Below are 27,089 nucleotides of genomic sequence, written 5' to 3' on the forward strand. Positions count from 1 at the left end.
CCGAGCCTGCACGCCTACAGCCTGTGCTCCACAAGAGAAGCCACTGCATTGAGAAGCCCGCACACTGCAACTAAGAGTAGCCCACGCTCGCCGCAACTAGAGAAAGCCCGCGCACAGCAATGAAGACCCAACACAGCCAAAAATAAAAGCAAATAAATAAATAAATTTATATTAAAAAAATACTATATACCAAGTGTGGTATCCCATGCTGGGAGTGCCAAGACATCGTGCAGCATGAGACACAGCTCTTGGCATACGCTAGCTGCCCAATAAATGTTTGATGAATGCATGAAATTTACATGCATGTCATTGATTATGTGGATTTAAGTATAAAACGGCACACTGGTTCATAAAAAATATATACTATGTTAAAATTAGTCAATTTTTCCTTCTATTAAAGTGTATAGATGTACTGTTTCTATTATTTGCTGGATTTTCCTCTTGCAGAGTTCATTGGTATCCATGTTATCGTCTCATTCACCAATATATAGATGGCTAAGGAAGGCCCAGGTATAGAGCCCAATAACATACTGCAGGAGATACTTGTTCCTAGTTAGGGATCCACTTACTTCATTCTCATTTTACCCAAATTTCTCCATCCTTATATCAAGGCTGGTACAGCAGAGAGTGTCCAGCACCTTGCTGAAATTCAACTTTTGTCAATTAACCTAGTACATATGCCTAACAGGAAAGGAAATGAGACTTTTTGGACAGAATTTGTTCCAAGTTAACTACCTCTGACTACTAGTACATGATTGTTTAGAAACTCTATGCTTTAAAAAATTCAATTTACCTGTGATTGATATCAAATTAGTAGGTCAATACTCTGTCACTCACACTGTCTTTGTTACTGAGAAAATGTTGCTAATCTTGCCCAGCGTCAGTTTTCTGGAACTTCCTGATTTTTAGCGGTGATTCAAAGAGTCCCAACATTTGCTCAGCAATCTCTCTGCAAAGTGTTTTCATGATAGTAAGTGGTAAAAAGCTTCTGTGACTGGCAATTACAGAAGATAATTCTTAAAATATTTTGAGTAATGTTCCCTCTGTTGAGTGATATTGCCTCTCCCTGGAGTAATCAGACGGCCTCCCAAGGTGAGCACTTTAAGACAATATTTATCTGGAACCTAAATTGATGCATTTATTTATTAAAAAGACAAGCGTTGCATCTCCACATTTAAGAGTTAAATTTAGTATTCATTTTCTCAGAGCTGGACAGTACCTTAACAATCAACTCTCTAATTTTATGGATCAAGAATATTATACTCTAAGAGATGAAGTAAGTTGTTGATGATCACATATCTCATTAGTAGTAGAACTAAGATTGCATGCCTGATCTCCTAATTCTCACCTGTATCAGAGACTGTCCATGTGAAATCCACATGTGAGTTTAGAGAAACTTCTCAGCTAACTATATTATATGGAAAATGTTGTTTACAGGGCAATTCTTACTGCTGAGTGACTTACAACTTTCATTATATTCTCAAAGCAGTTCATGAACCAAAAATGTTAAGAACCATTGATCTAGGTCAAACTGATAACTACAATTTCAACATTAAATGAAACAGTAAAGTATAAAGGAAATTTAAATATGAATCTTAGAAATGTTTTCTTATTCTTATGAACTATGGAGAAAAACAAAACCAGAAAGAAAATGTTTTAAGTTTTCACTGTATTAGCATTAGGTCATACTCTTAAAATCTTATGCATTCATCAGAATTGCTCCTGAGTATAATGATAGCCTAATCATCACTAGAGTGCAAGTTGGTTTATGAGGATTTGCATATTTGTTTTGTAAATGTTTCATGGGTAAAATTATTAATTAGCATCTAATTAATATTTGTGTTGCTGAGAACGTATTTTTTTAAACCCCAGAATCAAGAAAATAGAGAATAATTATCCATTGCTGATCTCTTCTTTAAGATTCCACATCGCTAAACTCAACAACACAGAGAAGCGATTAATAAAAGTAACCTGAAGTAACTTAATCGCATCCTTTTTATTTTGCTGAGTTACTGAAATTCTTTAACTATATCTTTATCCATTCTAAAGCATTATTAAATAAATATTTTGTAAGCATTTAATAATCTTGGGAAAGAGAATCATTGTTAGTACTTGAGAATTACACTGAAGAATTTCCCCAAAATGTTGGCATGATAAAAAATGTAATTTTAACTATAAAAACAACACCTAGGTGAAATATGTCCAGCCCCCAAAGCACGGAGTTAGAAGAGTATAATGCAAAATACGTGTTATTTTCAACCAGATGATCTGGGGTAGTTCTAGACTGGTAATAACAGGAGTTTGCTTGGAGCTATACTATATGGGCTTAGATTCAGAAAAGCGTATGCTTGAACCCTGACCTCCATCACTTACTATCTGTGCAAAATGGAGCAACTGACTTACCTCTATATTTCTTAGTTTTCCCAACCAAAAACAGGGAATGATAATATTAAATGAAATAATCCCTGACAATTATGAAGCACTCAGTACGCATCTTTAACAGGCAAGCCATTAGTATTAAGGTTGTGGTCCAGATAAGAGTATTACAGGTAAAAAGATGGAAATGAATATAGCCACAGAAGATAAACAGAAGAGTACACAGACAAGGGTGAGCAAGTAAAGAATGTTACCATTACACAGTTTACACTGTCCAGAGGGGAGAAGGAATCTTGATCAAAAGAGTTATTCTCTTTCAGTGGTCACATTAGAAAAGCTTCTCTAGCTATCCTCACTGATAACTTTGGGTGAGATCCTCTCTAATTTCTTCTGATTATAATTTGGTTCTCAGAAAGTTGACTCCATTGGAAGAAAAGATGCTAGTTATTTGGATATGAATAGTCTGGACTTTGGGACAGGTGTCATTTCTCATTGCAAACCAATGCATTGGCATTTTGAGGTCAGTGTCAGTCTCTGGTCACCCTTGGAATCTAACAAGAGCAAGCCTTACCTGTAATCCCAGTAAGGGGCTATTTAGCTCCAAGGGGTCATTCCTTAATCCAAAGTATCTGACATTTTAATGTTCAAACAAATCACCTGGCGACCTTGTGAACATGCAGATTCTAATTCAGTAAATCTAGGTGAGGACTCAGATTCCGCATTTCCAAGAAACTCCCAGGTGAGACCCTTGCTGATGGAGCATGAGCCTTTGAATAACCAAGGCCTTAAACAGGTGATTCTAAATTAGAGTCGCCTGAACAACTCCTAAACTACATATTCTGGGAATTACCTTTTACCTGCTATGATGAAATCAACTAGGGTGGGGGACATAGTTTTAAACAGTACACAGTGATTCTAATGGACAGCCAGAGTCAGGATTCATTGTCTTATGTGGCTTCCCTAATAGACCTCCTTCAAAATTCTACAAATATAACAAAAAAATGGAACACCTTGTACCATATCATTGTTAAGTACTTGAGATATTATTCTGGGATCTTTTCATAACAATATAAAAATATATGACTCTTACTGAGAAACATATTAGGGTCTATTCAAAAGGATGCTTTCCTTTTTCTTCCACTCTGTGGTTTGCCATTTATTTTTATAGTTCAAGGGTTTTTTAGACCCTGAGGTATGGAAATAGAGGAAAGTAAAATGGTGATAAAAAGTAGGAAAAAATGACAATTCTTTAATATAAATGAATATATATTGAAAAGAGCATTGATATGGAATTATAGTGATAAATTATTTGTTAATTTCTAGTGTTTATTAATTGGAAACCTCTATGTTAGGGGTTAAAAAGGTAGCCTGGGCTTCCCTGGTGGCACAGTGGCTGAGAGTCCACCTGCCGATGTAGAGGACATGGGTTCGTGCCCCGTCCGGGAAGATCCCACATGCCGCGGAGCGGCTAGGCCCGTGAGCCATGGCCGCTGAGCCTGTGCGTCCGGAGCCTGTGCTCCGTAATGGGAGAGGCCACAACAGTGAGAGGCCCGCGTACCGCAAAAAAACCCCAAAAAACTGGTAGCCTTTAGGCCCAAATTTAAACTGCAAGTTTGGTTTTGTTTGGAGTAAATATTGTGGTTGTTGTATTGTTTGATATGCTCTTTGGATTTGAATACCTCATTTAAGCAGAGCATACATTCAGACACAGATCCGACTACATATTATACACTTACTTGTGTTTCCGTCTGTCCTATATGCATTTAAGTTTTTATTCCATATATAATTTTTTATGCAAGCAAACACTGCATTTTCTTGTCATATTAGCGAGACGAAGAGATAATTTATGGTAATAAAAAAATGAACATGCACAAAAAGGTAATTATAATCCTATAGGTTAATACAAATATTTAGTTGTATATTTTTTAAAACCTTTGTTTGGGGATCTAAATTAAAATAAGCCACATGAATTACACTCGAAGGGAGATGATCATGCTTCAGAGTCCTGAATAATGTATACATGTTCAAATACATTTGTTATAGTATAAATGTGTTAAAATTCAAGTATTGAAACACAACATTCTTCTGCAAACCAAGGTTTGCAAAAACATTGTTTTGTCAACTGTCATATACAATCAGTTGTCATTTAACTTTCTTTAAGATGAGTCATATTTAATGAACCAACCTTGAAATACTCACTTATTCATGCCTGAACTTTCTCCCATACAACCTAATCTCCTAGAAAACAATTCATCAAGATCTAAAAGCTTCCTTTTTGCTCAAAATAAACATCAGTTAAAACTTATGTACTAATTAGACCTCATGATTGTGTCATAAAGTCAGTCTTAGGTATTTTTTTGAAAAGGTAGAAAGGCAAAATCTGATATTACTTTCCAAGCTACATGCGTTCTTCAGAATATCTGAACTCGTCATTTTCCAAACTTGTCATTTTCAAGGTAACCTGCTGCCTTGACAAAATATGATTTTGGTGAAATTACAGTCGTTTGGTGTTTACAGCTCAGACTAGGACTTTTTTTTTTAGCTCATTGTTATTATTATTAATGAAATGTGTCATTTCAAGAAGCTTTTGAAAATTGCATATAAACTTTGTTTAGTTTATGATGAAATGATAGTTATAACAACTCATACAACCTTCCGCTGACAAGAAAATTGTGCACAAAAATTCCCAAACTACAATGTCAGCCTCCTGAAAATGTTTTGTATGTAAACCTGAAATATTGAGAGATGTTGCTTATAATATATGCAGAATAAAAGCATTCTTAATTTTTAGAATGACAAGACTTTTAAGTTAATCCATGTCACATTTATGACAAGAGAAAAACTACTTATTTTGGCAGCTTGTGACTTAATGAAGCATTTAAGTATCAATACAAGGCTTCATTAAATGGAAACATATGGTAAACCATATCATTATTTAGTTATTCAAATGTTGAAGAACTGTTAGAGTTTAACAATGTAAATAATACCTAGTAAATGTATCACTTCATTGTGAAGTTTCAGAAGATATTTTAGTAGATCATTATACATCTTGCCACTGTATTTATAATAACAGTTAATTTTAGTGGTCATCATATCTCATTCAAAAAAGTAAGATGTGAAAAATTTTAAAAAAGAGAAAGAGCTTCAGCAGAAAGTGGGTCTCCTGGACTTCCTTTACTTGGAATAAATCTCATACTTTGATCAAATTTATCATTGGTAAAATTACAAATCTCAAATTCAGGAGAAAAATCCTTACATCTCTAGACTCTGCTCTAAATGGCTTTTCATGAATGAATATATGTATTAGAATATCAGAGAAGGTATGCCTTATAGTTTCATACTAAGAACACACACTTTAGCTCTACTGTGATATTGTGATTTATAAAATATATATATATATTTGGTCATTCAGATGACCAAAATATATGTCTCATATATACTTGTCCAGAGTTCCTGGCTCACAGCTCCTAAAACCCTTGAAATTTCCTGTGATAAGGTATAAAAGTGTTTTTGGTTATATTAATGAGGTAACTTTTGGACCTCCCTCTCTCCCCAGCAACACACTCCTAGGATGGGGCTAGTTGCCAGGAGAACCAACCACGTGATTGGAGGGTTGGAACTTTCAGTCCCATTCCCTGATTTCCAGGGAAGAGATAGGGCCTGGAGGTTGAATCAATTGCCAATGGCATATAATCTAATCAATCATGACTATGTGATGAAGCCTCCATTAAAAAATCCTGAAGGACGAGGTTCAGAGAACTTCTGGGTAGGTGAACACTTGGATACGCTGGGAGGGTTGCACCCTGGAGAGGGTGGGGAAGCTCCATGCCCCTTCCCCATACCCTGCCATATGCATGCACCTCCTCCTTCTGTCTGTTCCTGAGTTATATCCATATACAATAAAACAGTAATCTAGTAAGTAAAATGTTTCTCAGTTCTGTGAGCTGCTCTAACAAATTAATAAAATCTGAGGAGGGAGAGATGGGGAGTTCTGATTTATAGCCAGTTGGTCAGAAGTACAGGTAATAACCTGGACTTGCGATTGACTTCTAAGGTGGGGGGAGGTGGGGTCAGTCTTGTGGGACTGAGCCCTCAGCTTGTGGAATCTGATGCTATCTCTGGGTAGATAGTGTCAGAACTGAATTGAATTCTTGGACACTCTGCTGGTGTCTGAGAATTGCTTGGTGTTGTGAGGGAAGTATCCCCTCCCCCCACATACACATACCCACACTGGAATTGGGTCCGGGAACCCTAAAGATCTTCCTACTCAACAAATGTCCAATTATAAATCTCACATCATGGTTCTTCAAAGAGAGATGTGCGTAGTCCAATCAATAATAAATAATTTAGTTATTTAGGGACATTTGAGTAGCTCTGATATATGTGCTCTATTCCAGTTTTTATCATTCTCATGGGCACCACACTTTCCGAAACCTAATTAAAATATTTCTTAAATGTTTTGCTTTGCTCAAGGTAAACTCTTTAGATACACTCTGAAATGCTTGTAATTGCCAGATTATTTTATATCTAGTAAAACAAAATGTCAACAAAAGTTCTTTGTTACTCTATAAACACATTAAATCTAATTAAGCAAAGCTTTATGATATAGTCACTACTATAGCTGAGTTGTTTTTAGACAATTTATATAAAAAATTAAAGAAAGCTTGGCGGGAGTCCAGAAGCAAATTATTATACTCTACTTAGTGTCACTGAAAACAGGAAAATTTTATTTTATATTGCATCCTTCCCCATACAAATTATTTTAAAGCACCTTAGAAAATAACTGTAAATAAATCAAGGAAAATAGTAAATAATAGAAAACAAGAGAGAAATAAAGTTTAAACAGTATAATTAAATGAAGAAACATTTTCAGCTAAGAATTGAAATGAGAATGGAAGCAGTGATATTTATAATGAGATATAGGATAGCTGCTCTTTGCAGTCAGACTCGTGATAGCACTTGAGTATAATCTGGGACCAGAGGTGATTAAGAATGACATTAATAGAGCCTAAAAGAGTCTATCACTACTAAAATTGAGTGGGTCCATCCACAGCCTGCAGACCCATTTTCATTTTGTAACACAAGGATATAGAAATAGATATATACACATATACATATTAAATGAAAAGACTGTAATGGAAAAATGAATATCAAATTTAATAGTTGCTTAAAAATAATCATCCCTTTTTCAACTTTTGGTTAAATCAATATGCAGAAAATTTTAATGCATACTGTTGCCTTCCTCAGCATATCCCAACTCTTTATTTATAATCAAATGGATATGCAAGGATGACTGATGAAGGGTTGTTTGAGATGATGAACTGTTTGTCTGACTAGTAACAAAGCATAGTGTAATGATTAAGAATATGGTTTGAAATGAGTCTAGCCTTGATTTGAGCTGTACCTATGCCACTTAGATGTGCAGCTTTTGATATTTTTATTAATAGTGCAAGCCTTAATTTCCCCATCTCTAGTATGAAAATAATAGTATCTACCTCACAAGTTTATTGATATTATATTAGAATTAAATAATGCATGCAAAAGATTTAGTGGAATACTGCTCAAAATTTTTCTGTAGAGATCTGCCTTCAAATAAGGTTTCACATAATCCAGAAACCCCAAAGCTTTAAAGAATCATTTGTAAAAGAACACCACCAGAGGTATCTTGGGGAGTTTACCAGAGCAAAACACAAATGCAAAATTCCATTAATACGTGGAATATCCACATATTCCATGGATACGTTCACAACTCAGCCTGTGAGGGAGCCTCACATTTAAAGGCAGAAACAAATCAGAAAACAACTTATCCTGAGTAAGGAGCAATGTCAAGCACACACATACACAAAATGGGATCAGAGACCAAGAATTTCATATGCCTCAGCAATCTGATGAAGATTATAAAAATTTTTTTTGCAATTATGAAATATTTTAAAGAGGAATAGAAACCTTAATAAAAGAAAAGACGCTATGAAAAAGAACAGGGTCATCTGAAAAAAAAAGTAATTTGAAAAGCAAGAAATATAGCAATTAAAATGTAAATTAGAAAAAGATGTGTTATAGAGAATATCTGACACAGCTGAAGAGCTAATTAGTGAATTGGAAAATGTTTCTGAAGAAATTAACCAAATGCAACAGAGATAGGTGAGGTTATAGAAAGTATAAAAGAGAGGTTAAGAGACAGGGATGATAGAAGGAAAAGTTTCAACATAGATGATCTAGGAGGACAGTAGAAGACAGAGAAATAATGACAAGACAATGGCTGAGAATTCTTCAGATGTGATAAAAGACAGGAATCCTCAGATTCAGGAAGGACAAAAAGTCTTCAGAAGGATTAATTAAGACATATTTACAGAGTTGACCCTTGAACAACAAAGGTTTGCGCAGATTCACTTATACATCCATTTTGTTTTCAATAAATACAAACAGCAATACACAATGCATGGTTGGTTGAATCTACAGATGCAGAACTACGGATACAGAGGGCTAACTATGCCACTTGAGCATCTGGGGATTTTGGTATCCTAGGCTGGTACTGGACCCAATCCACCATGGGTAATGAGGGACTCCATTTACTAAATTCAAAAATAGAGGTAAGATCTTAAGAACCAAAGATAAAGGACAGATCTTAAAATCAATCAGATTAGAAGGCAGATTGCTTACAAAGTAAGACCATTAGACAAAAAACAGACTGGCCAACAAAAATAGATAGATAGATAGATAGACAGATAGACATATAGATAGATAATGGCAAAAAACTCAAAATCTTTAAATTGCTAAGAGAACAGCAAAGATAGCAACTCAAATAGTTTGCTACTAGTAGATGCATGCTATATGACCTCTTAAACAATAATTCAAGAGGGAAAGTAAATCCAGAAGTGGAAATCAGAATTAAAAAAACAGTAGAAAATTTATCATGTAGGTAAATCTAAAGAAGTATTGACTTTATTAAATAATAATAGTAACAACAATGCCCAATTTAAGGGGCATGAAACAAAGTAGAACTAAAATATAGGGTGATTAAAAACTTGCAGAAAAGTAGAGCAATGATTGCAGATAAAATGTTGTAAGTTTATATTACTTCTGGCATAAAGATATAGAGATTGATTAACTTCAGATTTCTTGTTTCAAGAATTCTGTAAAAATTGAGATTATCCCTAAAAAAATCTAATCAAAGTAGACTGAAGAATATGAAATACATTGGTTATGTAAAAAAAAATGTTTAACAAAACTAAAATCTGTTTACTTAAAGGGTATCAAAGTGACATATCTCTGGCTAGAATGATCCAAAAAAATGAACAAATAAGGAATATTAGGGGAGTCCTGCCTCTGGCATTGTTGGATAGACCTCTTTAACCAACTCTCACAATTAGGGCCACCAGGAAAGCTGAGGTCGATATAAGAAATTCTGCTGGAAAGTATTTGGAGAGGTAGGTAATAAGAGAGTAAAGAATTTCTGGGCCTTGATGGAGTTGGGACAAGGACAGAAACTCGATGAGATGAGCCCAGGGTTTACGGTTACTTTTTTCCTAAGAGAATTTGCTAATTGAGGAGGTAGCAGCTCAGAGCCTGAACAGCACTTTTGGTGACCTTAAGAGGGGACGAGAAAAGACACGGGTTGAGACTGTGGGGCAAGGAAGAGTTTCTGCTAACATACCTTTATCTTCGCTTTGGATGGACACCATAAAGATGTATTCTAGGAGTAAAACAGTCTAAAATCAAGATGTAGCTGGGGCTGGTTTCTTCTGAGGCCTCTTAAGAATAATCTGTTCCATGCATCTTTCCTAGCTTCTGATAACTGCAGGCAACCTTTGTTGTTCTTCGGCTTGTAAATGCATCACTCCAATCTCTGCCTACATCTTGACCTGGCATTCTCCCTGTTTGTCTCTTCTCGTGGCTGTGTACAGTATGGCCAAGTACAGTATGGGTATAGAATAGACAAATGCAGGCATATCAGAGATATTGTGTGTTTGGCTCCAGATCACCACAATAAAGTGAATATCACAATAAAGAAAGTCACACAAACTTTTTGGTTTCCCAGTGCACATGAAAGTTATGTTTACTCTATACTGTTAGTCTATTAAATGTGCAATTGCATTGTCTAAAAATCACTGTACATATCTTAATTTAACATATACTTTATTACTGAAAAAAATGGCCAACCATGATCTGAGCCTTCAGTGAGTCATAATCTATTTGCTGGTGGAGAGTTTGAAATATTGCGAGTATTACCAAAATGTGGCACAGAGAAAAATGGAGCTAACAGACTTGCTGGATGCAGGATTGCCACAAACCTTCAATTTGTAAACAAACAAACAAAGAAAAAACAAAACAACAACAAGAAGAAAACTCCTCAATATCTGTGATGTACAAGAAAGCAAACCACAATAAAATGAGGTATGCCTCTAGATCAATTAAACAAAACAGAGAGCCTTAAAGTACACTTACATTTCTATAATCAACTGAATTTTCACCAAGGTGCTAAAGCAATGCAATGAGTAAAAGGAAAGCGTTTTCCATCAAAATGCTGGAGAAATTAGATACCCACATGAAAAAATAAACCTCAATCATTATTTTACACCACACACAAAAATTAATTTGAGGTAGATTCTGAAAAATAAAAGCTAGACCAAAAATGTTTCTAGAAGAAAACATGGGGAAATATCTTTCTAACTTGGGAGAAGTAATACTTTGAGATAGCACAGAGAAAGCATTGATTATAAAAGAAAAGGAGTTGACAGATTGGATATTATGGGTTGAATTGTATCCCCCTAAAAATATATTTCATTGACGTCCTAACCTCCACTACCTTATAATGTGACCTTATTTGGAAACAACTGCAGATTTAAGATGAGGTCATACTACAATAGCATGGACCCCTAAGACAGTATGACTGGTGTCCTAATAAGATGACAACCATGAGACGAGGCAAACACAGGGAGAATGCCATGTGAAGATGGAGGCAGAGATTCAAGTGATGCATTTACAAGCCAATGATTGCCAAGGATTGCCAGCAGTCACCAGGAGCTAGGAGAGGTGCATGGAACAGATCTCCCTAAGAGTCCTCAGAAAGAACCAATTTTACCAACATCTTTATTTTGGATTTTCATTCTCAAGACTACAAAATTATAAATTCTTATTATTTTAGACCCCTGGTTTGTGATACTTTTTTATGGCAACCCTGGGAAACTAACACATTAGACTTGAAATTAAAAACTTCGGCTCACCAAAATCCACCATTTAAGAAAATTAACAGGACACTCACAAACTGGGAGAAATATTTGCAGAACAAGTACCTATCAAAGGGTTATAGACAGGATATAAAATGAATTCTCAGAACTGAATAATAAAAAGACAAACCAACCAGTTAAAAAAGCAAAAGATTTGAACAGACACTTTGCAAAGGAAGATACAAGTGCCCTATAAGCATATGAAAAAATATATCCAACATTTAGTAGCCATCAAGAAAATACTTATTACAACCATAATGAGATAGAACTACACACCCACTGAACGGCAAAAACTAATAAGAATGACAACATCAAATGTTGATGAGGACATGGAGTAACCAGACTCTCATTTTTTTCTTGGTAGGTATGTAAAATGATACATTTTGTAAAGTTTAACAGCTACTTATAAAGTTAAGTAACTACCTCTGTTAATCCAACAATTCCACTCTTAGATATAACTCAAAAGAATGGAAAATATATATCCTCAAAGAGAGTTGCTCATGAATGTTTACTGCTGCTTTATTCATGATAGCAAAAAGTTGCACAGTCCAAAGTCGATCAGATGGAGAATGGATAAAGAAGTGGTGGCATACTCATAGAGCGTAACACTATTCAAGAAGAAAAAGAAACAAACTATGGTTATGTTAAACAACATGGCTGAATCTCAGAAACATTATGCAGAGTGAATGAAGTCTTGCATAAGAGTATATACTGTATGATTCCATTTATATGAAATTCTAGAAAATGCTAAAATAATCCATGGTGAAAAAAAATCAGAAGAGCGTTTGTCTCTGGGAGGGTTGACTGAAAAGGGACAGGAGAGAACTTTCTGGGCTGATAATAATACCTTATATACTGATAGGGATTTGGGTTCCTAGGTGTATGCATTGGTCAAAACTCACAGAATGGTACAATTTTTGCATTTCAATGTGTGTAAATGTCATCTTGAAAAACAGCAGACCAGTATTGAACTCTAGTTGACATGCACATTGAAGTTTTAGAAGTACAATTTACTTTGAGATTCACAACAGCAGTTAAGAGAGATCGATGAATGGATAGAGATTTGAATAGATGGATATATGATGCAATAAATATAGCATAATTTAACCGTATTCACTGTACTATTCTTTCAACTTTTAGGTATGTTTGAAAATTTTCATGATGAAGCATTCTGGATGGGGATAATGGATGCTAATTATAATAGGAACCAATGTGTAAGAAATCCAGGAGGCAAATATAACAAAAGATATGCTAGAAATATATAGAGACAAATATAGAACTGTGATTGTAAAAACAGAGATGGCATTACAAATCAGTGACAGAAAGATGGATCAGTTAATAAATGGTGCGTGGACAATTGGCTATCCATGTGGAAAAAGACATCTCATACCTCACTCAAAAATAAAATTCAGATGGATAAAAGATCTAGATGTAAAAGCAAAACTGTATTACTTTTAGGAAAAAAATAGAATATTTTATATTAAATCTTGGGATTGGCAAGGATTTTCTAAAATAGCCACAAAACCCAGAAGTCATAAAAGAAATAATTTCACATTAAAATTAAGATAATTTCTATATGGCAAAGGCCATCATAAGAGTGAAAAGACCAGCCACAAGCTGAAAGTTACATTTTTAACACATATAACTGACCAATTGCTATATCCAACATAAGAGAAAATTCTCACAAATTAAAAAGAACAGCCCAGTCAAAAAATGGACATCAGGAAATTCACAGAAGCAGTAGAACATGGCAAAAAAACCATGAAAATATGCTAAGCCTCACTACTATATGGAAAAGTGGTAAATCAGATGAGCTTAGGCGATCATGCACAATTAACATCCTACCACGTGAACTGTGCAGAAGACATTGGGAAAATGGATCTCTTATATGTACTAATAGAAAAGATCAGAATAGTCAAATATGTACATACCCTAGACCCAGCAACCAGTACTAGGTATCTTCTCTGGAGAAACTCTCACACGCATGTACATAAAGACAAATCCAATGGTGTTCCCTGCAGCCCTGTTTGTAACATGATAAAAAGAAATGACTTGGCTTCCCTGGTGGTGCAGTGGTTAAGAATCCACCTGCCAATGCAGGGGATGCGGGTTTGAGCCCTGGTCCGGGAAGATCCCACATGCTGCAGAGCAACTAAGCCCGTGCGCCACAACTACTGTGCCTGCGCTCTAGAGCCCGCAAGCCACAACTACTGAGCCCATGCACCCTAGAGCCCGTGCTCTGCAACAAGAGAAGCCACTGCAGTGAGAAGCCTGCACTCCACAATGAAGAGTAGCCCCCGCTCAACGCAACTAGAGAAAGCCTGCACACAGCAACGAAGACCCAACACAGCCAAAAAAAGAAAAAAAGAAAAAAAAAGCTTATAAAGATGTCTCATTATACTTAGAATAATAAAACTCAAGCTCCCTAACAATAAAAAAAAAAGACTTTACTGTCCTAGATTTATGTATACAATGAAATAGTTAAATCTAGAAGTTTAGATGAATGAACTTTATCTATACACAGCAACATGAATACACCTCAAAAATGTGATGTAAATGAAGAATAAAATTTCAAATTCAGAATGATACCAATTATGAATAATATTAAACACAAAAACAAAATCTATGAGTTAGAAATACATACACGGATGGAAAATATTTTTTAAACATGTTTTGGAGTGATATTAGTTTTAAGACAATTATTTGTCTCTTGGGAGAGAGGGAAGGGACAGAATGGGAGATATGAAGCTATAAATTTGTGTGTCCCTTTATCTCCTTTTTTTTTTTTTTAAAGAGCTGAAGTAAATATCACCAATATGGCAAAATGTTAATATAGATATCTGTTGTGTAACTGTCAGTTGTTTTTGTTTTTGTTTGAAATATTTCAGAGTAAAATTTAAAATATTTGAAAAGGAAGGAACATTTCTTTCACAGTTTATTTGGCTACTTTAAAGAGAAATAATAAACAGCTTTGAATGGCTGTATATTAAATATTAATATATTTAATATATTTATTACATATTTAATTATTTGTATGCTTGAAAGGAACTATTCATATTCTTTCAAGATACTGTCTATAATACCTTCATCAAGGTTATTTGCCCTTTGAGGATCACTTCTATAAGATGCTGGAAATGACGGTAAAAAACAATCAAAGTTCAAGCAATAGGAAAATTGGACAGCTTAGAAAGATGCAGCAAAAGGCAAAACCCTCTCTGACAAGGCGCAATTATTCCATTCCCTGTAAGTCCAACCAGAGATGGAGAAAATTAGCTATGTTTATCCTGTACATTTCTTATTCAATATTGTTTTAGTTTTTGTTTTGTATCATAAATGGCAGCTTAGACAGATGGCTCACAAGTAATATTTAAGGCTCCTGATGTGAATTATCATCAGAATTATAAACTTTCAGTTCTCTACTCATCAAATTCATGTGTTATTAGTTTGTAAATACTGGTTTTGTCGATAAATTTTTTTAATGCCAACCAATGTTGTTTCAGTTTTGGAAAGTTTCAAATGTAGATTCCACTATGTAATCATAGAATAAAAGTCATTATTTAGAACTAATAATAGTTCTCATATTCTCATAGACTTTCTGAGTGTCAGTCACTATGCTTTAATGATATTTCTTTTCCTTACAATACTGAATAATAATTTTGTAGTTGAGGATATTACTCAGTATTGCCCAGGGCACATCACTAGTATATAGGGTTTTATCTATTCAGATCCAGGGAGTGAGTGTTACAATATATAGCTGTATTCAGTAACGAGTTGGTTTTGTTTGTTGAACAGATAGAAAGATGAGTGGAGGGTTGATGGATAGATGGATAGAGGGATGGATGAATATAGCATCAAACCATGGCTCTGTTTACTGCACCACATTGTTTTTCTCATAATTAGCTCTCATAAGCATGAGTATATTGGAGACTTGTTATCTATCTAAAAGGCTAATTGAATCATGAGAAGTACATTTTTAATCAGATTTCTAAACTGTATGAGAATCTCAGTGGGTAAACTGACACATCTATATACCTCAAACTGAAAATGTTCCTATCAACTTATTGCTCAGTTAATTCCATCTAAAACTAAACATAAGATTCCCACTTATTTCCCAAATAAGGCATGTAACTCTTAGTGTGTATATCTTGTTTTACTCCATAGGTGGTTTTTCTTTTGACAGTATCTGGCTAAATATCATATACATATGATACATATAGTTGCTTAATATGTTTTTTAATTGATTTATTGAAAATTAGATGAATATGTAGCAAGACGTTCATCTCCAACTTCTACCATTTACTCAATGTATTTATTCATTCATTTATTGAACAAATATATATTAAACATCAAGTTTATTATGTAGAATATGGTGGAGATCCAAAAGATACCATTTTTTACCCACAAAACTTAAGGGCTAGTGAGGGAACCAAACAAAAAAGTTGACAAAGAAAGAAAGCAATTAATAATTACAAATAATGCTAAGTTCCATGAAGAAAATAAACATTGTGGAATGATATATAATAAAATAAGAGTATGCTTACTCAGATAAGGCAGTTAGGGAAGGCTTTTCTGAGGATGTGTCACTGAGATGATGGAAGTTTAGTAACCACACCCACCTAGTTAGCAATAAAATACGGAACTAATGTCAATAGGGAAGATGTTTAATAAACTGAGAGATGGAGTTTCATAGACTTATTGATGGAGATTTTAAAGGTTGCTCTTAACCAAGAGTCTGTAAGAGTCCTGCCAAAGTGCCGCGTCCACATTAACAAGCCAGAGACAGTGGGAGCTCTAGCCAAATGTGTTGCAAGATCATATTATGGAGAAGAATAAAAATCCTTGTAAGTATAATTTAAAATCCTTGTAAGTGTAATTGTGAATTGAGCAACTGCAGATAGATTAAAATATTTATACACCTAATATAAAAACCACATGTAAATCATTATTTTGTATACCTGAAACTAATATGTTATATAGCAATTGTATCTCAATTTTAAAAAAGGACAAAATAAAAAAACTCATCTTAGAAAAAGAAAACACAAATATGATATAGCATACAGTGAGGCCTGTGCAGGAGGTATGTGAAACACAGAAGAGGAGCAGCGACAGACAAACCCCAAAACGAAAATAAGAATAGGAGGAATTGACCTGAAAGTGATTGAGAGCCATTCCCGTAGTTTAATCTAATGAGGAGAAACTTAAATTTAATTCTAGAACATTATATTGCTTGCATTAACTTCTAGTTGCAACTTTGTGAATAAACTGTCTTTGATTTACTTGGCCTCAAATGTATTCATGAGTTTGTATTTCAGGGACACAGAATTGGTGTGTTAATTAGGTTGTTTTGTTGACTTTTAGAGTCCTAAATTAACCTGTAAGGTTTTCATATAATGAAATAGTTGAAGCCCTCTAGGTGAAATGGCAATGCTGATTCTAATAATCATTTCTTTTCTAGATTCTCATGGTAATAATCTAGGGAATAAAATGTTTAAAATGTGTACCATTATTGTGCAATTTTTTAAAAGTGTAGAATGTGACGCACAAACTAGAAATTCTAGTAAGTTGTAGTACAGCAAGAAGAAAGAGACGAGAGACTAACCCTCAGCTCTATCTCCTAAAAAATCAGCACAGCATCAGTTAAGATACGACTGGGGCAAAAGACTTAAAGTGATCTCTAATGAGAAAAGTGAGGACTGAGGGTAAGGGCAGGTTATGGATAGACTGAGTAGTACTAAAAATTATACCTTTCCCAACCAGAGACCAAAATATTCAATACATCCACACAGAACAGTCTCAGGATTCTCACAAAGGAGAAATGGGGAAAAACCTGCATTGTGGGGACCTCCATCTGATATAGCAGGATACTTTGGTGGGCATAATGCCAGGAAGCAGGACAGATACAACCATACTTTGTAACTTGTGTGGAGTTTAAGGCAAATTGGAAACTAGATATGAACCTCAACTTGTAGTTACCTATTGAACAAGATACATTCCATGTAGAAACACTTGAAACTTCTGATGCTTCTGTTCTTTTTGAAAAGCTATCATGATGACATTCATCGGACCACACTTTTCCAGTACATGGTGTCATCCGGATTAATCTTCTTTGGTCACTCTTAACTGTCTGTCCCTTCGGTCTTGGTGTCCTCTCCTACAACCTCATCTCTTCTTGTTCCCCACATTCTTCTGGGTGAAGAATAGCCACATGGTTTCAACTGTTCTACATATAGAAATCTAGTTGTCTTTCTGGAGCCACGGCATGTCTATGTGCACACACACATGCACACAAACACACCCCTGAATATCAATAGGTCTGAATATGAAATTCCTCCATCTCCATCCTATTCCCACTCACCTACATCTTGAATGCTACCTTTTATTCTGAATTATTCCAAATAGTATACGCTTTGGCCTCTGGGCTTTGAACATATTTTTTCTCACTACTTAACTCAAAGCTTCCTCTGCCCTCTGTCCTCAGATTTTTCTCATCCCTAAGTATTTAGCTTAGGTATCACCTCCCCAAGAGACCTCCTCTTGCATCTCCTTCTGCCAAAGCAGATGTTTTGTATGCCTCCATTGGTAAGCAGACTACCTGCCATTATGCACCACTTACAATTATTATCATTGCTTTAAATGCTTCCCCCCTGCAAGAATGAGTTCCATGAGCATTGTAATGCTGTCTGGCAGTTCACAGTTGTTTCATCAGTGCCCAACATATTTCTTGTTTTGTTGAAGGTTCTCAATAAATATTTGTTGGGTGAATGAAGAAATAGAAAACAAAAGAAAATCACAATGAAACCTTCAAGAAAAATTTAGAACAAGATGACAGTCATAAACAAACATATCAATTATGGCAATAAATATAAATTAAAATCCTCCACAAAATAACTGACTCTTAGGTTAGACTAAAAAATAAATTCTAACTCCCGTTGTATAATCTACACCTAAAATAAGGTAACAACACAATTAAAACTAATTGATGAGCAAAAATACTTATCATGAAAAATAAAGAACGTAAAGTGACATTAGCATTAGGAAAAATAATAATTTAAGAAAAAGAGTATTAAATAGAACGGTAAAGTTTTCATAAGTTATAATCTACAATGACTATATAGCTACATTAATATTTGCATTCCAAATTAATATCAACAAAATATTTTTAAAATTTATCAGGTTACCAACCTTTTGTCGGGCCCCAACAACGGTCTTCCTGCAGGGTGCCGGGTGTTGTGAGCCAAAGGAGACCACGTTTGGTTCAAGAGCAAAGGAGAGCTTTATTCTTCGGTGAAAGGAAGGAGAGGTGCGAGCCCAAGCTCTGCAGCACACACTCTAGCCGAAAGGCTGTGGGTGGGGCTGCTTAATCGAGTTCTCTTCAGGGCAGGAGGAGGCGGAGTTCTTGCGGTCGGTCAGGTCGGCACATGCTCAGAGAGCCGCGCGGTGTATCGTCTCTGCGCATGACCTTCCACCGCCATCTTGAGTTGCCGCGTCAGAGATAGCGCTTCCGAGCTGAGGTGTCAGCGCTCCTCTCGCTACGTGTTCTGTTCTGAAGTGCCCGGTGCGAGGCCTCTGCATGAAGCAAGCACCCTGTGAACAAGTGAAACTAGTCGAAGCACAAAGGAAAAGAAAAAAAAGAGGTTAGACTTTATTTTATTACCCAGATTCTATTTTTATTTGTTGAGAACTGTTACTGGGCTTTGCTGGTGACAAAATCTCTCCCGGAGCCAGACCTGGAGTCTCCAATATTCTGGCCCTCATTCCTCCTTGAAATGTAAATTCCTAGGGAGATAGTGCACCTTAGGGGATGTACTTTGGACTGTAACTATTTGGTCCTCCTGAGGAGATGAAACACGAATCCTTTCAGATGAGAGCAGTTAACTAGATGAATGGTTGTAGATCTAAATCTCATACTGCTTGAAGTCTTAGAGGCCTAGGGCTGTTTACAGGACCACTGAGAAATCCTAGGAAATTTTATTTCCCAATTCCACCTCTTGTTCCTGAAAGAGTTTTAGCCCCTGGGGTATTTTACCAGGTGTATGCCAGGACATCAGCTACTGTCTCTCACCAGCCAAACCAAGATTGAAATCAGCTGGCACCAAATCCTCTTGGCTTCCCTTAGGCAACATATAATCAGAGCTATAATCAACAGGACCCTTAGCAAAAGATGAGATGAACCTGAAGTATCGGTCTCAATTGAACACTCCCAAACCTCAGATTCAGGTATCTGAGGTCCCCAAACCATTAGGGACTATCTTGGGAAGCCAGGTAGCTTCCTCCTTGTGTTTCTGTGTTAACCTCTTCTACCTGGCCCAAGGCACTGTAGGGAAGCAAAATTTGCCACCCCAGAATGTGTCTCTTTGGTGTGAGAATAATTTTAAGCTTATTATTTTTAAGAAATGGAAAACTCAGGAAGTCTTTTTACCACACTCATTACTGTCTAAGGAATTAAGATAAAGAGCTTGAGCCAACAAGAGCACTATTACCAGAGATATCTGCAAAGAATATGGACTAGGTGTGGTAAGGAGAACTCCAAATATTTGCAGGACTATCAGTCATTTGCTTTTCCACCTCCATGTGAATTGCCTTCTTCCACTTTGCCTTCAAACCACTACCCCCAACATTCGCATTTGTCTTTAGCTGAGGATGGTATTTAAGGTGAAAGCTTCAGCCATTTTGATGAGTTATTCCGTTTTTCTGGGTCTCTTCCATGTTTACATGTTATTAAACTTTGTTTTTCTCCTGTTAAAAAATAAGTAAAAAATAAAGATGTATCAATAGGTGGAAAGACATTTTTAGAAGAGATCATAAGTTTGCACACAGGTGTATATGTTATATAAATTAGGCAGGGTATATAAAACAATGTTATATATGAATATATATAATTTAGTGTAACAGAAAAACTACACTTTTTAATGCAGCCATAGTTACTTATTAAAATAACCATATTTTAAGCAACAAATATAATTTTAATACATTAAGAAGATAGATGATAAGTGGTCACATTTTTAAGAAATAAAAAGGAGATTGTGATATAATAGCAAAAGTTTAATTAAAGTAAGGTCAACTTGGAAATCAACAATCATTATTATAATTCTTGAATCAAATGATAAATTAAAATTGCAAAGTGAATATTTCAAAAATAAGGGCAATGAGAAAAGTACACATCAGAACTGTTATCTGAAAACTGGGTTTACCTCTTAGTGGGTGTCGAGCCAATAGACAACCAAGCCAAAGATCAGGAGAAGGAAGGATTTATTATTACTTGCAGCAAGTGAGAACACATGGATCCTTCCCAAAGCAGTGTCTCCCTGAACTGCAAAACTGGGGAGGTTTAAACCTAAGGTTTTAACCCCATATTCATGATGGGGCTTGAGCTGGAGAATTCAGTGTAGAATTGGGGCAAAGGTCAACAGAGTTCAAGTCTTAGTTGACTGAAGTCCTGAGGGTCAGCATCATCATTTCCATCCTCCACCTGAGTGGTGCCTTTGTTCCTGCAGGACTCAAAGATATATTATTATGTATATCCCTTGAGGAAGAACTAGTACTCTGCTTTATCACTGCACTATTGTTTTTCTGTTCCTGCATTCCTCTATTCCCTTAAGATCATTAATTACTGAGACCTGTTTAAGGGCAAGCCTTGTGGCCAGGCTTAGATCACAAAATGGCTTAGGCCAGAATTGATTCTCTTATGTTAAGAAAGCCATTCCTTGTTCTCTTTCTCTGGGGATACCCTAACCTATCGGCTTATAAAACTAGTAAGATATAATTAAAGCTGTAAGCAGAGGCAAATTCACAGCCCAAAATGCTTTCAATGTTAGGCAAAAAATAATATAAATAAGTTAAAATTTTATTTCAAGATTTCAGATATCAAAACATGTTGATAGGAATATTAAGGAAAAAATTAATAAAGACAAAACCAGAAATAATAAAGTAAAAAATAGAATTGATAAATATATTTAAGAACTGATTTGAAAACAGCATAGATAGAACAACTTTAAATAGGCAAAGCAAGAAAATTTAAAGAGAGAAATACAAATTCAAAAGAATTTAAGTGAGATGTAACAATCACAGCCACAGAGAGGATTAATATGCTAAGTGAAACTGTGATGGTAAATTTGAGCATGTAGATGAAATAGAAAACCATCTGGAAAAACATGATGTGCTAAAATTTATAAAAGTAGAAAATCTGAAGAAGTTAAAACCATACAAGGCATCAAATGTATTATTTCCTTTTTAAAAGGTATGAGATAGATAATTTTATAAGTGAAATTTTTCACCTTTCTCATTTTCAAAGATGAGATTATTGCTATGCCCGTCTATAAAATGTTTCAGAACATAACGTTTGCAAATCTTTCTAAATAAACTAAAGCTAACATATTACTATATCAAAGTCAGTATTAGCACAAAGAAAACTACCTTCTAAAATCATCCATGAATAAATAGAAATAACAAAGTAATATCAAATTAAACCTAACGCTTTTTAGAAAATTAATTCAATAAACAGAAGGTGTCAGTTTTACAACTGCAGTTCAGTACTAGGAAATATGTTAATAATATTTTTCAGTATATCAAAGAAGATGTAATAGGATCACCTCAATCTATGACAAAAAGGAGTTTGGACTTTTTCCTAAACTTTTTTAGAAGAGCAGTTTGATGGAAAAATTATAAAAATACATATCTATCTAAATTCAACAGTTAAAATTGTGGTGAATTTTGAAAACACTTTTCTCATTTAGAAAAGTGAGGAAAAGATGAGGATGAGGCAATTGCCACCATTATTTAAAATTCTTCTCAGTCTAGCCAAAGCAATGGCAGGTACTCACATGCAGGCGCGTGTGCGCGCACACACACACACACACGCACACGCACACACACAAACCTAAATAAGAAATGAACAAAAACCACTCATACCAAGACACATTACTATTAAAGCCTAGAACACTAAAGATAAGGAGACATAATTAGACTAAAAGTAGGAGGTGGAGAGAGTTACAGATTACCTATAAAGGATTAATAATTTTAAGCTGGTATCAAGCTTCTCATGACAATGCCACCTGCTAACAGACGTTAAAACTTTCGAAGATTAGAGAGAGAATTGTTTGTGTTTTTTTTTTTTGTGTGGTACGTGGGCCTCTCACTGTTGTGGCCTCTCCCGTTGAGGAGCACAGGCTCCAGACGCGCAGGCTCAGCGGCCATGGCTCACGGGCCCAGCCGCTCTGCGGCATGTGGGATCTTCCCGGACTGGGGCACGAACCCGTGTCCCCTGCATCGGCAGGTGGACTCTCAACCACTACGCCACCAGGGAAGCCCGAGAGAATTGTTTTTAATCTTAAGTTTTCTACCCAACCAAATCGGCAACCAAGATGAAAGAAAAGTTAAATCATTTTCAGATCCATCGTGACGTCAAAATTCAATTGTATATATCCATTTAGAGAGGAAAAGCAACAAAGTAAAAAACTGGATAGAAGAGTCCCAAAAGCAATGGTGACTGCACTTGTGGATCTTAATGCTCCTCCCTTGCCCTAGAAGATCTTCTCTTTTTCTCCCTTTCTGCAATCCCAGCAAGCTGCATACCTTCTGAAAAAAATGCCTCTGCACCTCTAGGTCTTGCGGAGGTTGGTGTCTTCAGTGGAGTCTCCTATTGCAGGGAGACCTTCAAGGTGGTTGAGGAGTAAGGTGTAGAGATCATCTTCCTCCCCACAAATACATCAGAAATACATCTACATGTGGAATAACTCCTACAGAACATCTACTGAACACTGGCAGAAGACCTCAGACTTCCCAAAAGGCAAGAAAATCCCCACGTACCTGGCCATGTGGCTGACAGGGTCTTGGTGCTCGGGCCTGGTGTCAGGCCTGAGCCTCCGAAGTGGGAAAGCCGAGTTCAGGACATTGGACCACCAGAGACCTCCCAGCCCCATGTAATATCAATCAGTGACAGTTCTCCCAGAGATCTCCATCTGAATGCTAAGACCCAGCTCCACCCAATGGCTAGCAAGCTCCAGTGCTGGATGCCCCATGCCAAACAAGTAGCAAGACAGGAATACGACACCACCCATTAGCAGAGAGGCTGCCTAAAATCATACTAAGTTTACAGACAACTCAAAACACACCATCTGACCTGGCCCTGCCCACCAGAAAGACAAGATCCAGCCCCATCCACCAGAACACAGGCACCAGTCCCCTCCACCAGGAAGCCTACATAAGCCACTGAACCAACCTTACCCATGGGAGCAGACACCAAAAACAACGGGAATATGAACCTGTAGCCTGTGAAAAGGAGACCCCCAAACAAAGTAAGTTAAACAAAATGAGAAGACAGAGAAATATGCAGCAGATGAAGGAGCAAGGTAAAAACCCACCAGACCAAACAAATGAGGAGGAAATAAGCAGTCTACCTGAAAAAGAATTCAGAATAATGATAGTAAAGATGATCCAAAATCTTGGAAATAGAATGGGGAAAATACAAGAAACATTTAACAAGGAACTAGAAGAACTAAAGAGCAAACAATGATGAACAACAAAATAAATGAAATTAAAAATACTCTAGAAGGAACCAGTAGCAGAATAACTGAGGCAGAAGAATAGATAAGTGACCTGGAAGATAAAATAGTGGAAATCACTACCACAGAGCAGAATAAAGAAAAAAGAATGAAAAGAAATGAGGGCATTCTCAGAGACTTATGGGGCAACATTTAATGCACCAACATTCGAATTATGGGGGTCCCAGAAGAAGAAGAGAAAAAGAAAGGGTCTGAGAAAATATTTGAAGAGATTATAGTCGAAAACTTCCCTAACATGGGAAAGGAAATAGTCATTCAAGTCCAAGATGTGCAGAGAGTCCCATACAGGATAAACCCAAGGAGAAACACACCAAGACACATATTAGTCAAACTATCAAAAATTAAATACAAAGAAAAAATATTAAAAGCTGCAAGGGAAAAGCAACAAATAACATAAAAGGGAATCCCCACAAGGTTAAGAGCTGATCTTTCAGCAGAAACTACAAGCCAGAAGGGAGTGACAGGACATATTTAAAGTGATAAAAGGGAAAAACCTACAACCAAGATTACATTACCCAGGAAGGATCTCATTCAGATTCGAAGATGAAATTAAAAATTTTACAAACATGTAAAAGTTAACAGAATTTAGCACCACTAAACCAGCCTTAAAACAAATGCTAAAGGAAATTCTCTAGGCAGGAAACAACAAGAAAAGGAAAAGACCTACAGAAACAAACCCAAAACAATTAAGAAGATGGTAATAGGAACGTACATATCGAAAATTACCTTAAATGTAAGTGGATTAAATGCTCCAACCAAAGGACATAGACTGGCTGATTGGATACTAAAAAAAGACCCAGGGCTTCCCTGGTGGTGCAGTGGTTGAGAGTCTACCTGCCGATGCAGGGCATACGGGTTCATGCCCCAGTCCGGGAAGATCCCACATGCTGTGGAGTGATTAGGCCCGTGAGCCATGGCTGCTGAGCCTGCGTGTCTGGAGCCTGTGCTCCGCAACGGGAGAGGCCACAAGTCAACCATAACACAATCATAGTAGGGGACTTTAACACCCCACTTTCACCAATGGATAGATCATCCAAAATGAAAATAATAAGGGAACACAAGCTTTAAATGACACATAAGACAAGATGGACTTAATTGATATTTAAAGTACATTCCATCCAAAAACAACAGAATATACTTTCCTCTCAAGTGCTCATGGACATTCTCCAGGATAGGTCATATCTTGGGTCACAAATCAAACCTTGGTAAATTTAAGATAACTGAAATCGTATCAAGTATCTTTTCTGACCACAATGCTATGAGACTACATATCAGAGGAAAAATCTGTAAAAAACAAACACATGGAGGCTAAACAATACACTACTAAATAACCAAGAGATCACTGAAGAAATCAAAGAGGAAATCAAAAATTGCCAAGAATCAAATCACAATGAAAACACAATGACCCAAAACCTATGGATGCAACAAAAGCAGTTCTAAGAGGGAAGTTTAGAGCAATACAATCCTACCTCAAGAAACAAGAAACATCTCAAACAACCTAATCTTACACCTAAAGCAATTAGAGAAAGAAGAACAAAAAAACCCCAAAGTTAGCAGAAGCAAAGAAATCATAAAAATCAGAAATAAATGAAAAAGGAAAGAAACGATAGCAAAAATCAATAAAACTAAAAGCTGGTTCTCTGAGAAGAAAAACAAAATTCATAAACCATTAGCCAGACTCATCAAGAAAAAAAGGAAGACTCAAATCAATAGAATTAGAAATGAAAAAGGAGAAGTAACAACTGACACTGCAGAAATACAAAAGATCATGAGAAATTACTGTAAGCAACTCTATGCCAATAAAATGGACAACCTGGAAGAATTGGGCACATTCTTAGAAAAGCACACCTTCCAAGACTAAACCAGGAAGAAATAGAAAATATAAACAGACCAATCACAAGCACTGAAATTCAGACCGTGGTTAAAAATCTTCCAACAAACAGAAGCCCAGGACCAGATGGCTTCACAGGCGAATTCTATCAAACATTTAGAGAAGAGCTAACACCTATCCTTCTCAAGCTCTTCCATAATATAGCAAAGGGAGGAACACTTCCATACTCATTCTACAAGGTCACCATCACCCTGATACCAAAACCAGGCAAAGATGTCACAACGAAAGAAAACTACAGGCCAATATCACTGATGAATAGAGATGCAAAAATCCTCAACAAAATACTAGCAAACAGAATCCAACAGCACATTAAAAGAATCATACACCATGATCAAGTGGGGTTTATCCCAGGCATGCAAGGATTCTTCAATATACGCAAATCAATCAATGTGATAAACCATATTAACAAATTGAAGGATAAAAACCTTCTGATAATCTCAATAGATGCACAAAAAGCTTTTGACAAAATTCAACACCCATTTATGATAAAAACTCTCCAGAAAGTAGGCATAGAGGGAACCTACCTCAACATAGTAAAGGCCATATATGACAAACCCATAGCCAACATCATTCTCAATGGTGAAAAGCTGAAACCATTTCCTCTAAGATCAGGAACAAGACAAGGTTGTCCACTCTCACCACTATTATTCAACATAGCTTAGTAAGTTTTAGGCACGGCAATCAGAGAAGAAAAAGAAATAAAAGGAATCCAAATCAGAAAAGAAGAAGTAACACTGTCACTGTTTGCAGATGACATGATACTATATATAGAGAATCCTAAAGATGCTACCAAAAAACTACTAGAGCTAATCAATGAATCTGGTAGAGTAGTGGGATACAAAATTAATGCACAGAAATCTCTTGCATTCCTATATGCTAATGATGAAAAACCTGAAAGAGAAATTAAGGAAATGCTCCCATTTACCATTGCAACAAAAGGAATAAAATACCTAGGAATAAACCAATGTAAGGAGACAAAAGACCTGTATGCAGAAAACTATAAGACACTGATGAAAGAAATTAAAGATGATACAA

The sequence above is a fragment of the Neophocaena asiaeorientalis genome, unplaced genomic scaffold, assembly GCF_003031525.2.
Source record: "Neophocaena asiaeorientalis asiaeorientalis breed wild unplaced genomic scaffold, Neophocaena_asiaeorientalis_V1.1 scaffold359, whole genome shotgun sequence".
In the NCBI taxonomy this organism is placed as follows: Eukaryota; Metazoa; Chordata; class Mammalia; order Artiodactyla; family Phocoenidae; genus Neophocaena; species Neophocaena asiaeorientalis.